Raw genomic sequence first — 15,443 nt, forward strand, 5'->3', positions numbered from 1 at the left:
GTTTCTTTTCATCCCAGTGAGACGAAGACACGATCTATTGTTCAGCAAGAGTGTCTGTCGGATATCGATTCAGAAGTGGGGGCATGCACGCGAGAAAAAGACAGTGCCGCTCTCTAATTTGTAATAATTGGATCTGATTTTCAGCATTGATGTAACAATTTGTTCGAGAAAACACAGGGCAGAGCGAGCAGGGAGAGAAGTTATGTGGGAATTTTCCTCTGCTGTGTGTCAGAAGCCGACCCCCTTCTCTGTACTCTCACACACACACACACACACACACACACACACACACACACACCCAGAGCCTTACAGACCACGCCCCTGTGTCACGTGGTCACGTGTTCGTACCATATAAGGAGTCAGAGCTCCGTCAGAGAGGAGATGACGTTTATATAACATCATATTAGTAATAATAATAATAATAAATAATAACAACATTCACAACTTAAAGTTATAAAGTCAGATAAACAAAGACCTCCATCTTGGTTTCTGCACAGAAGCTGAAGTCAAGCAGCCATTTTGTTTCACAACTTACCGCCGGCCGTAGCAACAGTAACTAAGGGGGCGGGGCTTACCGGAGGGTCAGTTCAGAGGGAGTGACGGCGGGAACACGGAGACTCCGCGAGACTTGAATGGACAAGTTATTCCAGCGTGAGTCCAGGAGAGCAGTAAGAGAGGAGACCTGCTGGACCCAAGAGACCAGGACCAGGACCAGGACAAGAACCAGGACCAGGACCAGGATCAGGACATAAAGCAGGTTTAAGAAACTCTGAGATGGACGGCGGTACCAAGAGTCACCAAGGCAACAGGTAAAGTTATTAACATTAAATAATGTGGCCTGTGAGGAAACAGGAAGTCGGGTTAGGGTTAGGGTTAGTCGGTGAGGGTTTTGAGGTGGGACAGAGGTCAGGGTGACGGGTCTGTAGTCATGAAGTCCTATGATCCTTGTTCTTTGTGGACGGGGGTGATGGTGGAGGTGTTGAAGCTGGTAGGTGGTCTCCATGGAGGTGTTGAAGCTGGTAGGTGGTCTCCATGGAGGCCTTGAAGCTGGTATGTTTGATGTCTGTGAACACTGGAGACAGCTGATCAGCATAATGCTTCAGGTGGGGGGGGAGACAGAGTCCTTGCCGGCTGGTTTGCGGGGGTTCTGTCTTTTAAACATGCTGGAGAGAGACGTCATTGTGGTGGGGAGGGGACCCCAGCCCCCCCATCCCCCAGGGGGGGCTGGGGGATGGGGTCATGGGAAGCCCAGGAAGCGGAAGGACTCCACCGCGTCGACGGGGGAGTCACACAGGGTGATAGGGGGAGTCACACAGGGTGATAGGGGCAGGTGGGGCTGCATTCTTCCGGACATCCACAACCATCTCCACTGTCTTTCGAGCATTGAGCTCCAAGTTGTTCAGGCCGCACCAGGTCACCAGATGGTCAGTCTCCCACCTGTAGGCGGACTCATCCACCAGAGATGAGTCCAATGAGGGTGGTGTCATCCGCGAACTTCAGGAGCTTGACGGACTGGTGACTGGAGGTGCAGCTGTTGGTGTACAGGGAGAAGAGCAGAGGGGAAAGAACAAATGAACGCTGGTGTAGTTTTGATTAAGTGACTAAGTGTGTTCTTATGTCTGTCTGTCTGTTGCTATATAAATGGGGAGGATCCTCCACAATTTCTGGATTTGCACAGATTGACAGCGGACCTCACATCTGTGACCAATGTGGGAAAGGGTTCCCGTGTAAGAGTGAGCTAACAATCCATCAACGCATTCACACTGGAGAGAAACCTTACAGCTGTGACCAGTGTGGGAAAGCTTTCCTGTGTAAGAGTAAGCTAACAATCCATCAACGTATTTACACTGGAGAGAAACGTCACAGCTGTGACCAGTGTGGGAAAGCTTTCAATCGTTCATGCGGCCTGAAACTCCATCAACGCATTCACACAGGAGAGAAACCTCACATCTGTGACCAATGTGGGAAAGCTTTCACAAAGTCATCCGAGTTAAAGGTCCACCGGCATATTCACACCGGAGAGAAACCATACCGTTGTAACCAATGTGAGAAATCTTTCGCATCCCCAGCAAACTTCATAAAACACCAACATGTTCACACCGGAGAGAAACCATACTGGTGTGACCAATGCGGGAAAGGTTTTGCTTCGCAGAGTAACTTTACTGTCCACCAACGTGTTCACACTGGAGAGAAACCGTACTGGTGCGACAAATGTGGGAAAAACCTTTTCTCGAATTAGCAACCTTAAAGTCCACCAACGCATCCACACATCATCGCCAAGCTAGTTCCCCCCCATGTCCCGATAGCTGTGTTGTTTTTATGACCTTCTCTCACATTGATATCATGGAAAGAGTCTCCTACAACTCTTTGTAGTTGTCTTTGGTCTCTTTGTAGTTGACCCATTAGTCCCGTAGACCTGTTCATTAATCCATCCTCGAGTCGACAGAAAGTTCAAGAACATTCACATCCGACACCAGAGACCATCTTAAATTCCCCCCCCCCCCCCCCATCATGTGACTTCTCTGTGAATATTAAACTCACTATGCAAGTAAATTAAGCATTGTTTATCCACCCACTCCCACAGACAGTCAAACAGATGCCAGCAGAGTCAGCAGCAACACAGAGACAGAGTTCCCTTCCAGCTGTGTTTGAAAGCCAGCGGAAATATGAGAGAGGCTCAAAAGATGCGAAGAGGTTAAACAGAGCAGTGGCTGAGTTCATCTGTACTGATCGGGTGCTATGATGGCACCATGTAGTTTTCATTAATATCTTGCTGTAGGCTAATACTAATATTAATGCCATTTGTTAAGTGTTCAAAAAGCTGGGCAGGAACAAGCTGGTAAAAAAGGGAACCATACAGATGTTTTATTTATTACTATTATAGATAAATATACCAGTATCGTATTGTATTTGTGGTATTGTATCGAATTCTGGTATCGTTTCGTAAGTATCGGGTATCATGATACTTATGGCAGGTATCGTATCGAAGCCATCATTTTGGTATCGTGACAACCCTACGTTGAGGTAGTTGTGAGTCTCGTTGAGGAAGTTTTGAGTTTCGTTGAGGTAGTTTTGAGTCTCGTTGAGGAACGTTTTGAGTCTCGTTGAGGTAGTTTTGAGCCTTGTTGAGGTAGTTTAGAGTCTCGTTGAGGTAGTTTTGAGTCTTGTTGAGGTAGTTTAGAGTCTCGTTGAGGTAGTTTTGAGTCTTGTTGAGGTAGTTTTGAGTCACCTTTTCACCTTTTAGAAACTCTGCTTGAAGATCTGGACTTCTCAGAGACAGAAGAGGAGGAGGAGCTGAATATCTGGTGCAGCCGTCACTGAGGTAAATGTTATTGATGATGATGATGATGAAGGTGGTGATGAAGACTTCATGATGAATGTTTGCAGTGGGAGGAGCAATCAATAGATTTAAACTGAGATTAAGATCTCCTGCTGTTTTATGGAAAACATCAGATATCAGATTATTATTGATAATACATTGACTTGTAATGACATTTTAATGTACAGGTAGAGAACAGAGTACCTGAACAGGTAGAGAACAGAGTACCTGAACAGGTAGAGAACAGAGTACCTGAGCAGGTAGTGAACAGAGTACCTGAACAGGTAGTGAACAGAGTACCTGAACATGTAGAGAACAGAGTACCTGAGCAGGTAGAGTACAGAGTACCTGAACAGGTAGTTTACAGAGTACCTGAACAGGTAGAGAACAGAGTACCTGAGCAGGTAGTGTACAGAGTACCTGAACACGTAGTGTACAGAGTACCCGAACAGGTAGAGTACAGAGTACCTGAACAGGTAGTTTACAGAGTACCTGAACAGGTAGAGAACAGAGTACCTGAGCAGGTAGTGTACAGAGTACCTGAACACGTAGTGTACAGAGTACCTGAACAGGTAGAGAACAGAGTACCTGAGCAGGTAGTGTACAGAGTACCTGAACACGTAGTGTACAGAGTACCCGAACAGGTAGAGTACAGAGTACCTGAACAGGTAGTTTACAGAGTACCTGAACAGGTAGAGAACAGAGTACCTGAGCAGGTAGTGTACAGAGTACCTGAACACGTAGTGTACAGAGTACCCGAACAGGTAGAGAACAGAGTACCTGAGCAGGTAGTGAACAGAGTACCTGAACAGGTAGTGAACAGAGTACCTGAACAGGTAGAGAACAGAGTACCCGAACAGGTAGAGAACAGAGTACCTGAGCAGGTAGTGAACAGAGTACCTGAACAGGTAGTGAACAGAGTACCTGAGCAGGTAGTGAACAGAGTACCTGAACAGGTAGTGAACAGAGTACCTGAACAGGTAGTTTACAGAGTACCTGAACAGGTAGAGAACAGAGTACCCGAACAGGTAGAGAACAGAGTACCTGAGCAGGTAGTGAACAGAGTACCTGAACAGGTAGTGAACAGAGTACCTGAACATGTAGAGAACAGAGTACCTGAGCAGGTAGTGTACAGAGTACCTGAACACGTAGTGTACAGAGTACCCAAACAGGTAGAGTACAGAGTACCCGAACAGGTAGTGAACAGAGTACCTGAACAGGTAGTGTACAGAGTACCTGAACAGGTGGTGAACAGAGTACCTGAACAACACAACACTTTGTCACTTCATACATTTTTACAAGAAAACTATTGATTAAGTCCGCTTTAAGTACAGATAGTATAAGTACAGATAGTACAAGTACAGATAGTATAAGTACAGTAAATGTACAGAGGTTTAGGTAGTTGAGTAAAATGTAGAGTAAATAACTGCATTTACATCATTAATATGAATAATATCGTGTATCAGAGGAAACGTCTGCTGAGAATCTAAACTCTGTTCGTACTCACTGATGAAGCTGCAGATCCTCAACTCAGAGAAGCAGCTGACCAACCACTTCCTGTAGGACAAAGTCTGACACACACACTCACACACACACACACACACACACACACACACACACACACACACACACACACACACACACACACACACACACACACACACACACATATATATATATATATATATACAGAGATGATCAGAAGATTTCACAGATTTATCTCTTGCTCTCTGCTGGTCTCTAAGGCAACAAGCTGCCGAGAGAGTGATACTGTCGTTTCTCTTTACTTACAGGCCTTGTCCTTGTAGTTCTTTTAGATTATTTTCCCATGTAACAGGGAAATAAAAAAAAGGAGAGAGAGAGAGAGAGATAGAGGAACCATAACAAGCGACTATAATCACAAGACTTCTCAGTCATACAGGATAAGGAGGAAATAAGCTGCACATGATTTCAGGATGACTTACAAAGCTTTCTCTGTCTCACACACACACACACAGACACACACACACACACACACGCACACGCACACACACACTCGCACACACACACTCGCACACGGACATTTTACACATCAATATACACACAGCTTTACCTTTTGAGTGCCGTCACGATTCCTGTGTTGTAAATTGTATTACATGTGTGCAATAGCCTTCAGCTGGAGTTTGCAAGGATTTCTTTACATGAACAAACTTTGCAAGAAGAAATCCTCTTCAGGTCCAAAAAGTGCATTCACTGTAAATTCTCATTGAAAAATTACCCTTAGAAGATAAAGGTTATTCACTACGCGGCATTAAAAACAAAAGCATGAATATTGAAAGGTTATGAGCGTGGCAATAAAACGGCCACAGTGAAAATACAGGCACTGAGTGCGGTCGCAGTGGTACTATATGGTCGATAAACATTGAGAGTGGTGTTGGAAGCGGAGGCTGTGGCAGGCGTATACTCTGGCTGTGAATTAAACACCCGGTGAAATGGAATCGATAGCAGGAGCCAGGGGAGACGCCGGATGAATGAAAATAGCGGCTGCACCTCCAACTTTGATCGATAAGTGTGAGGGTTTGTCTGTGTGTGAGTCTACGTGTGTGTGTGTGTGTGTGTGTGTGTGTGTGACCTCGCAGCAGCACAAGTCTCAGTGAGTTTTAAATGGAGTGCTATGTGGAATATCAAAGGCCTACTTTGGATGACTCATCATTCACAACCGGCTCGGCCGGAGAGAGAATCCGCTTCACAACCAGACCGAGGTCTCAGATACACAAACAAATGTCCTAGTGATTACACTTGAGGATTTGTTTACACTTGCATTGGTGACATAGTATAGGACGTGATATTTGTACATTTTTGCCACCAAGACCAGCCTCTGCATTCTTTAGATTTAGGCAGATTTAGATGATGGCAATTACACACCTGTTGTATAAATTGAGTGTTTTGTTTGATTTTTCATAAGGTTATTCAAATGTCAATGTAAATTAGTCATTCCCTTAGAAAGTAGAAGTTTGTGTCGACTCTAAACCCAGCATTTGATTCTATGTTCGTAGCAATGTAACAGGCTTATTTATTGGTCAACCCTATCACTGCTCGGCTTCAGCATCCTGAAACAAATTGCTTCAATCATCATGTTGTCATGTTGGAGGTTCCTGTTCTTCTCACCTACAAAAAAAAGAAAGGAGAAAGGAGGTAGCTATCATTTCTAATTTGTGTCTTTTCAGCCCGATGATAAACTTAAAAAAACAGATGCAAAATGAACCATAAGCTGGGCTAAAACGCACAACTCTGACCATCGCCTGACTGAGCGGAAAGGTTGTTCAGACAGCAAAGATCTGCCCACCAAAGACTGCTGGGAGAGCTAAAAAGAGCACAGGTCTCTGTCTAAGCTCCCACACTGTAACTCTACTCAGCACTAAATGAGCCATAGAACAGGAGATGAGATGTTTGAGATGTTACTGCACAAAGGTGTAGATGGAGGACAACACAGGCAACGCGTAGCCAGGTCCTCCTTGTACACGTGTTGAAGTTCGACTACTTTGTTACAGTCACACTAGGATTTAGCTGTTGTTTTGTTTTGTTTTTTTGCAACACTATATTGCCGATGAGAGGAATCGTAGCTGTAGTTTCACCTGATTAACATTACTGTCATACAAAAGAAATATCTTATAAACACATTTTTAACCTTTTGAGAGAAAACACAGCTCTTAGATCTTAAATGTCTAGATCTCCTCGTGTTTGAGCAGGACACATTATCAAAGGAAAGGGAGATGAATGTCATCATTTATTGTTACAGTTAAAGACCGAAACATCCCCGAAGAGCTCAGTGGATTGTTTTTTAAATGGTTTCCTTTCAAGCCCTGGTAAAGTTAGACTTTTATTCAACAACAGAATTTTAAATAGTCATGATTTTCAGTTCATGATTTTCAGTAAACTGGCTGCTATTAGTCCGCACATAAAACAGCAGGTTGTCGCCTAAGTTCAGGATCACACAGTTAGAGAGGCATGCTGAAATGTACACAAACAATAAAGACCAGTTTTACCGACTCATCACAAACAGCTGAGTATGCAATTAGATCAGTGCCTGGTTTGAAACCTTGGCACCGTCCCCTAAGACGCAAATTTGATCTGTTATTGACACTCTTACACAGATCACCAGTGACTGACAGAGCCTGCTTTCTGTTTGAACAGACTGTCTGTGTACGAGGTGACACAGTGATTTGGTGATTAGCACCGTCGACACACAGCAAGGAAAAGTCACACACTGAGTTTTTTTCATTGTCTTCCACGTAGGTTTCCCCTTATAGTACTCCAGTTTCCTCCAAAGCTCCATGGCCATCAACGTCAGGTATGCCTACAGGTATGTGTATAAGTGACCTTTTTGTGGTGTTTTTGGGGGTGTTTCTCTGGTGCATAATGGGAGAAGCCCAGGCTTCCATCATGCAGAAAACAAGATGTGAGAGAAAAACAACAAATACATTCAAGGCTATTTGTTTCTCTATCTAGTGGAGTGATGACATGTGTGTGATGTGTCTTGTGCCGTGGGGTATACTATTTCTGCATTCATTTCAGAAATGCTAAATAATATGATTTATACTAAAATGAAATACAGCGCACACACTGAGTGCATTTTAAGAGGCAATAGCGATATGTAAAAATAAGTGTATTATGTCTTCATGTCTCCTCTGAGGGACATTTTACTCTGTGCTACACATGTTATGCGTCAGCTTGGTTCAGCAGAATGTACGGCCCAGATTGCTGTCAGTATGTCAGCAGCTCTGCATCCCAGCCTGTGACAGGATCAGCACCTTGGACAGCGAGTGTGACACACTTAAAGTGCAGAATGTAAAAAATGGGGTTGTTGATTGTTTACTACATCACGTGTTATAGCTTATTGTCCTTTTAATTGCTGTTTTTCATGTACTGATTGTATTGCACCAATGTGCATGATGCCACATGTCCTCTGCAGAAACAATATGGTTATATTTGTGTCACATTATCATACAATTACACCCAATATGTCCAATTCTTTCCAATATGACCCTCTTTCCACGGGGACAAAAGGAGGTAAGAAATGTCAACGTAATTTATGCCAGCATGGATTTAATGGTTTCCACTTTATAACAAGCTCAGGAAGTTGATTGCTGCTGCATCGTGTATGTCCCTGGGATTCTTTTGGCCAAGACCACTGCATTTGTGAGTGTGTGTGAGTGTGTTTGTGTGTGTGTATGTGTGTGGCGGCAGCATGTTTGCTGGCTCTCTTTGCCTTGGCAGGGAAAAAAGCTAGGTGGGATATTGGTCAGCAATGCCCTTCCCCTCTGTGCCAACTGTCTCTCCTCTAGTGGATGTGTACAGAACACCATGTGTACAGAATATCCATGTTAATGTGACCTTGTGCTGAGTGTGATGTGTCCTGTGGGTCAGTGTGTGTCCCCGAGTGTGTGTTGTTTTTTACACACATTCAAAATATCTGCATGGATTTGTACTCTGGAGTCACTTTGAGTGTCCGTGGATTCAGTTCAACAGCTGTGGTCCTCTCTGTGGTGCCTTACAGCGCTATCTAGCAGTGCATACCACCACTGCACACCAACAAACACACCCCCACGTAATCCAGCTACACAAACACATCAACATCCACTAGAAAAGCAGTGCTCCGCAAAATTATAAATCAACGATCTAAGACTGTAATACTTCAATATTTTCTTATGTCTGCTAAGCGTTTAACGCTGGGCTTTTGTCTCTGATAACTCGAAAGAAATCCTCAAAGAAAGGATGGGACTTTCTGGACACATTTAAGGGTGGCAGACGGAGTGCAAGGAAGAACGGATGTCGGTGTGTTGGGAGGTAGACTGCATAGATGGATGGATGGCTGGAGAGATGGAGGACACGGGGGTGGGCGGATGAGAGGTAAGTTGCCAGGCAGCGTGGGAGTTTGAGGGCATGTTCAAGAGTTGTGTCTATGTGCGTGTATGCATGTGTGTGTTTGTGTGTGTATGTATGTGTGTGTGTGTGTGTGTGTGCCTTCTCTCTATGTGGGCGAGCGAGCATGGGACCGAGTGATTGCTCACATGGATGCAGTTGTCATGGCAACAGAGGATGTCGTTTTGTTCCGCAAGATCTCAGCTGTCCCAGAATCCTACAGACTTCTCTCTTTTCTCGTCTGTCTCTGTCTTCTTTTGTCTATTTCTCCTGTTCTCGTGATCTGTTTTCCTTGTACCAAAACACTCACTCCTCTTACTGCCTCCCCCCTCTGTTTTCTACCTCTCTCTCTCTCTCTCCCGTTATTCTCCAGATCCTCTCTCCCTTTTGCCCCGTTTCCCTGCATTCTCCAATCCCCCTCCTCCTCATCCTCATCCTCCTCCTCCTCCTCCTCCTATTCTATCTCACTCCTACACGGCTGTAACAGATATAAATAGAGGTAATAAATTGCAGTGAGGCTGCCAGGGTGTATATTTTGTTTGGATTTTCGCTCTAATGACCTGCAAAGACTGGTGGGATATCCCCACATAGGGAGCTGTAATTCACCATACCTCCCTCCTTCAGCCTCTCTCTGCCTTACATGATACACACACGGCCCATTAATCTGCTGCTTTGGCACTTAACCATCAAAACACAGATGCTGTTTAACTCTGTGAGGCTTGTGACCCTCAGGCTTTTTAAGTATCTCACCAGTGCTAGAGTTTGTACCAAAGCTAAATAAATTATCATCAAAGTTCAACATTTATCAGCAACAACTTTGTAAAAAGCACTAAAGTGACAAAATGATGTAGTAAATCCTCCATCTCTCTGATTTGTATGCACCAAGGGATGATAGATACATGCATATGTTTTTGTATTTTGATATCATATGGCTGTGGATTTTACAGTCATTTAATGCTGTTTTAATATCACATGGTGCTGATGGTAAAACATCAGCTCGCAAACTCACCATGTAGCTAGTGTCTGTGGTTGTTTGTGGATGCATGTAATGTGTTTCTATAGCCTCTGACTAAAACCAGTGCGTAACCCTGACCCACTGCTCCTGGTTATGGTAACACCAGCAGCACTGAAAACAGATTAGAGCGTTATCAATGCTTCACATCACATGCAAGGTCAAGGAAAATGACCTCTTTCCGTCTGGTGCCATGTTTACATTTGCATCCAGTCAGCTGACACTCTTATCCAGATCACAATGCAGTGAAAGTTAATGTCTAGAGTCTCATAATAGTGCAGCTATAACATGTTGACATCCGGTCATTCACTCTGAATGTCTAAACTGACATTTAACGAAGCAGTCTTATATTCAGAAATCTTATGAAAGCGAAACAATGTGCCTGTTTGTCTCACCTTTACCATTTCCCTGTGCCCCAGCCTTTGCTTTACTCTCTCACTCTGTCTCTCTCGCTCTCTCTCTGTCTCTCTCTCACTCACTCACTCACTCACTCACTCACACACACACACAATATGGGATGTGATTTATAGCATGTGTTAGCAACAACCTCTATCCCTGGGAGAGGGAATAAGAGAAAAACAGGGCAAACACCTGAGACCACCTGAGACCTGACACCGTAGAAATGAAGGAGAGAAAAGACAGAATACAAAGAAGAGACAGAAGAGAAAAATGTGGAATTTGTGAAAAGAAATATGAGGTTGACTGTGATGTTGAGCACGTTCTCCAAGACGATGAAAGAAAAGCAATGCTGCATCCTTATGATGTGACATCAAAAAGACCTGGGGATATCACATGCAGTTTGTATACTCTTTGCAGTATTGGGCTAGTAGGATTATTGGTGTAGCTGGTGCATGAAAACCTGCCAAAGAGACTGCTCAGAGTTTTTTCTTTTACCCTACTCAATATTTTCCGCATACTGCTGAGCAGCTCAATTAACTGTTGTTTATGACAAAATGGAATACTTCTGTTTCCAGTCTTTGTGTTGAGCTAAATTATGGCTCCATACTTGGTATTGTATTGCTCTTCTCTTCTAGCTCTTTGGTAAGTAACCAAATGAGCTCAATTCCCAAAATGTCCACCAACAAACCCAATAGAAGTCATTTGATTTGTGCTATTTTTCATATACAATCTTACACATTGTGGCTTACCTGGGAGTATGATATTGTATTTTATCTGTTGTATTGAAATATTTGGTGCCTTAGGAAACTGCAAATCTCACATTAAACACTTCCTGATAAATTAACAGTAACAATTCAATCAGGCATCATTGGATAATTAATTGAAAAGGCTCGCCCTGACGGAAACAAACAGGAACATAAAAAACACACTAGATGAACACTAAACTAAATGAGTAACTGCAATGAAAGCAGTGAAAAGAGGAGTCTGAGAGATGAGTGTGAGCAACTCTGGAGGAACCGTGAAAGCGAGGCGTGATGAAGAGATGAAGAGGGCATGAGAGAGTATCGTTAGAGAGGCTGGTTGAGCTTTGAGAGTCGCAGCATGCCAGTGCGGCCTCTCTACACATCTGTCTGTTCATCCCCTGAGGGGGGGTTGCAATAGCAGACGCAACAGGGTGAGTGTGCGCTCACCTCTCCCATCCACACAGAAACATCTGTCTCCTCACACAGGCCATATGCCTCGTAACACAAGCCCTCTCCCGTCTCCATCCCCCCCTGTCTCACTTTCATGTCTCTTTCTCTTTCTGTCCCCATCTTGCTGTCTTTGATGGAGGGCCAGGGGCTGGCAGACGCTCCTGCTGCACAGCTTCATGGGCACACGGTCTGCTTCTGCTACTGTCCTTTACAAACCAACTCCCACTTACACACACACACACAGATGCCCTCAGGGGAGATATAGATTTGCTGTCAAGAAATAGCAACGCTGAATATACCCACGTCTGACATCACTAGGTTCAGGTTTGTATTAAAATATATTGATTTCACTGGATCTGCAATTGGCCTAAGGTGTGGGAATGGGCATGCATGACTGAATATCAACACACAGTACACTTATTATATATTATACTGTTGCATATTGTGGCATTGGTCAGTGCGCTGTAGGCCAACATGTCTTTACCATTTCCAAAATGATCAATTACAGTCAGTTGTGAAAACAGTTTAGTATGGATTACAGGGCCTACTGTACTTTTATTATTGGTTCTTGCTGTCATTCCTGTGGTTAACTACCTAAATGAAGATGACATCAAATCCATTTTTCACAGCACAGTTAGAAAAAGAGCTCGACAACAGAGCCTTTTTTTAATCAATCTCAAACATCAACGTCATGTTTCACAGTCCCTTAGAATTAAAGATCCAAGGCCTCTTTTAAGACTCAACATTTAAAACAACACAAGGAGAAAATAACACAATAGCTTGCAAATACTCTCTTTTTAACAGCATAAAGACATCTAACGTTCTAACTATAAACTAAATAGATATGATCTTAACACCAGTGAGTGAAGCACTTATATTTGACACAAATTAAGGTACGTTAATGTTTGTTGATATTCTGTCTTTACTCTGTATGTTGTAAGTTTATTCTGTGAGTTTTGAAAGACAATCTGTCGACCCAAAAGCTCCTCCACTATAAAGTTCCTAAATAGTGTCAGATACGAGGAAAGACTTAAATTAATAGTTTGCAGTTTTGTTGGCAATTTCGAAACACCGCAAATTGCATAGGGCATTGCTATATAGACACCGTCATGGGTTGTGGTTTAACAGTGTTAGCTACACCCTGGCAAAGGTTAAAAAAGGTTGCATCTACCCTCACACTGATTTAATGCACCACCCGGCTGGCACGCTAAGTGACCCAAATCAAACACACCTAATGATGTGCAGTTAGTGTTGCCGAATTGGGCTGGTTTCCACTCAACTGGGTGGCCTCTGAGTAAATTGGGCTGGGAAAAATAGGGTTGTGCTGGTAGGTCAAATGTGAGCTGCTTTTGTTAACATTTCGTGGGGTTTGGAAAATATTGTGAAAACAACATTAGCAAAAAGTCATTTTATGGTCAAAAACTCAGTAAAATTTAAAATATTTGATTGACGAGTTGTATTCAGTCGTGGTTTGAGATGATGGAGGACCTACTCAACTTGACTCAACGTCGACGCGACATGTGAATTTCTGTATTTGGTTGTCTGACTGCACTCTTCGTGGGTTGCGATATCATATGTATCTATTTTTATATCTTTGGTTATTTGATGCAGATATGAAGCTTTGTATGCTTCTGTGTTTTCTATTGTGCATGTAATGGTTTTACTGTTTTACATGTTTTTTTTTGATTAGATTATGATTTTGGCTGTTTTTATGCAATTGGGTGGGATTTTCGCTGTGATTGGGCTAGAAGCTTTCAATCCGATCCGGCACCGGTGTGCGCAAGCATGGGCGCAAACAAACGAGCAGGTGCATGCTGGGTGTGGCTATGCTCATGGTGCCTCTTTCTAGCTACGGTCACTTACTCGCGCTCTTTCAGCTACTTCTCGGGTAGGCTACCCTGCTGCAGCTGTGACTGCTGAATGCTAATTAAATATGCTCGCAATTTGGAATTTGACTTAGGGGCGCAAAGAGGATTGGTAAAATGACACAATACTTTGAGAGGCAGATTGTGTACTTCAAACAGTTGAGTACAAATGAACAAACTCTTCAAAAGAGAGCGTCAACAACCAAGCTTCATGTGTCTGTGCACCACAGGTGCTCCTGCAACTGTGCAGCCTCATTACTGTTTGTGGGCTGCAGCCGCTGTGACTTATATTGCTTTTACACCTGTGTTGCTCTGTTACACGGATGATTGTGTAGGAGGTAATTTGGTTTATGTTACACCTGCTGCGGTTCTAATAGTCTTTTTTTTTTAATTCGTTGTTGTGCAATTGGTTTTGTCCTCTTTTCTGCTTAATCTTATTGAGGCTGTCCTGAGAAACAAATATTATTATAATTAATAGCTCTCTGCATATAGGCTGCAAAGTGCCCGGTTCTAGAAAATGAGTTAAACTTTCTGTCTGGAAATAAGGGCCTGATGCAGTCATACGATTTGAGTTTTAAAGTTTTAAATCAGTTTAAACTTTGGTGGTATAGAAGTTTGTTTGTTCTACTTCGAATATCTTCTTGGCCTTGCTGGACTTAAATGAGCACACACATCTCATACATCTCACATCTCAGGAAATCAATCTAAGCCAAGTTCCTGTCTGAAAGGGGATTTAGACTGGGAGTCTACAACCGATGGGTCACACTGCACTGCCCAGCACACGCTTAACCTGTCTGTGTTTTCCACATTCATGCATAATGCATGCAACTCCTGCATGGTTATTGGAGAGAGAGAGAGAGATCCTGTCTGTTTGACAGAAACATGGAGCATAACAAGAAGAGAAAAGTTTGAATTAAATGAGGGCCAGAGATCTTTTCCTGTGTTCAGATGCTCTTCTAGCTCTTGTCATGCTCTCTCTCTCTCTCTCTCTCTCACTCACTCACACACACAGACTAAATCAATTTCTCAGTCACAGCCCTGTCGCTCCACCTGTGTCTTTGGTGCCATTTCCCTGTGGACCCAATCAGTGGTGAGCACTGCAAGACTGATTATGGCCTTAAGCGGCACTCAATGGGAGTAGAGGGATGGAGAGGAGACCAGGAATGAGGCTAAGGTGAAAGGAGAGAAGATGAGTACATGTGGGGATTACAAATGCGGAAACAAAATGGAAGGTGAAGGAGAGGAGAGTGGTGGAGGAGCTGCAGAGTTAAAGAGGAAACTGAAGCTGAGGAGGGAAGAGTATACGGAGAAGTGGAAGACAAGGAGACAAGGAAAGGGAAACCCCTTGGCTGCGTTACAACCAACAATACAAGACTTGTACTGTCAAACATCATGCTGCCAACAGGACATTTTATAACCGTTGCCAGTATGTCTGGAAACATGAAGTTAGTCGTCAGGGTGACCTTTCTACCATTACAATTAAATGGCTTGGGAACCTGAATGCACTCAGCAAATTCCATTTCAATCTTAGATTCTAAATGATCATGTGTCCGAACTTAGCAATTGGACTTGACGGTGACACTGAAGCAAAGCCCATAGCGCAAGTGTGCTCATTCGATTGCACTAAAACCAAAAAACAAATACTCATCCTCTTATGAATAACATCAGCAAATGTAAAGAAAATGTGGCCAAACCTTTTTATTAACAGAACAGAACAAGTTACGGATTAGTCAATGGACTGTAATAGTTACTTT

At 43.4% G+C, this 15,443-nt stretch overlaps 1 pseudogene; it reads left to right on the plus strand.

Moving 5' to 3' along the window:
* Positions 1-967: 967 nt before the first annotated feature.
* On the plus strand, positions 968-2,285 carry LOC142959317 (uncharacterized; annotated as a pseudogene).
* The last annotated feature ends 13,158 nt before the right edge of the window (positions 2,286-15,443 follow it).

This window comes from Anarhichas minor, unplaced genomic scaffold, assembly GCF_050575085.1.
Source record: "Anarhichas minor isolate MPS153535 unplaced genomic scaffold, ASM5057508v1 ptg000026l, whole genome shotgun sequence".
NCBI classification, from domain to species: Eukaryota; Metazoa; Chordata; class Actinopteri; order Perciformes; family Anarhichadidae; genus Anarhichas; species Anarhichas minor.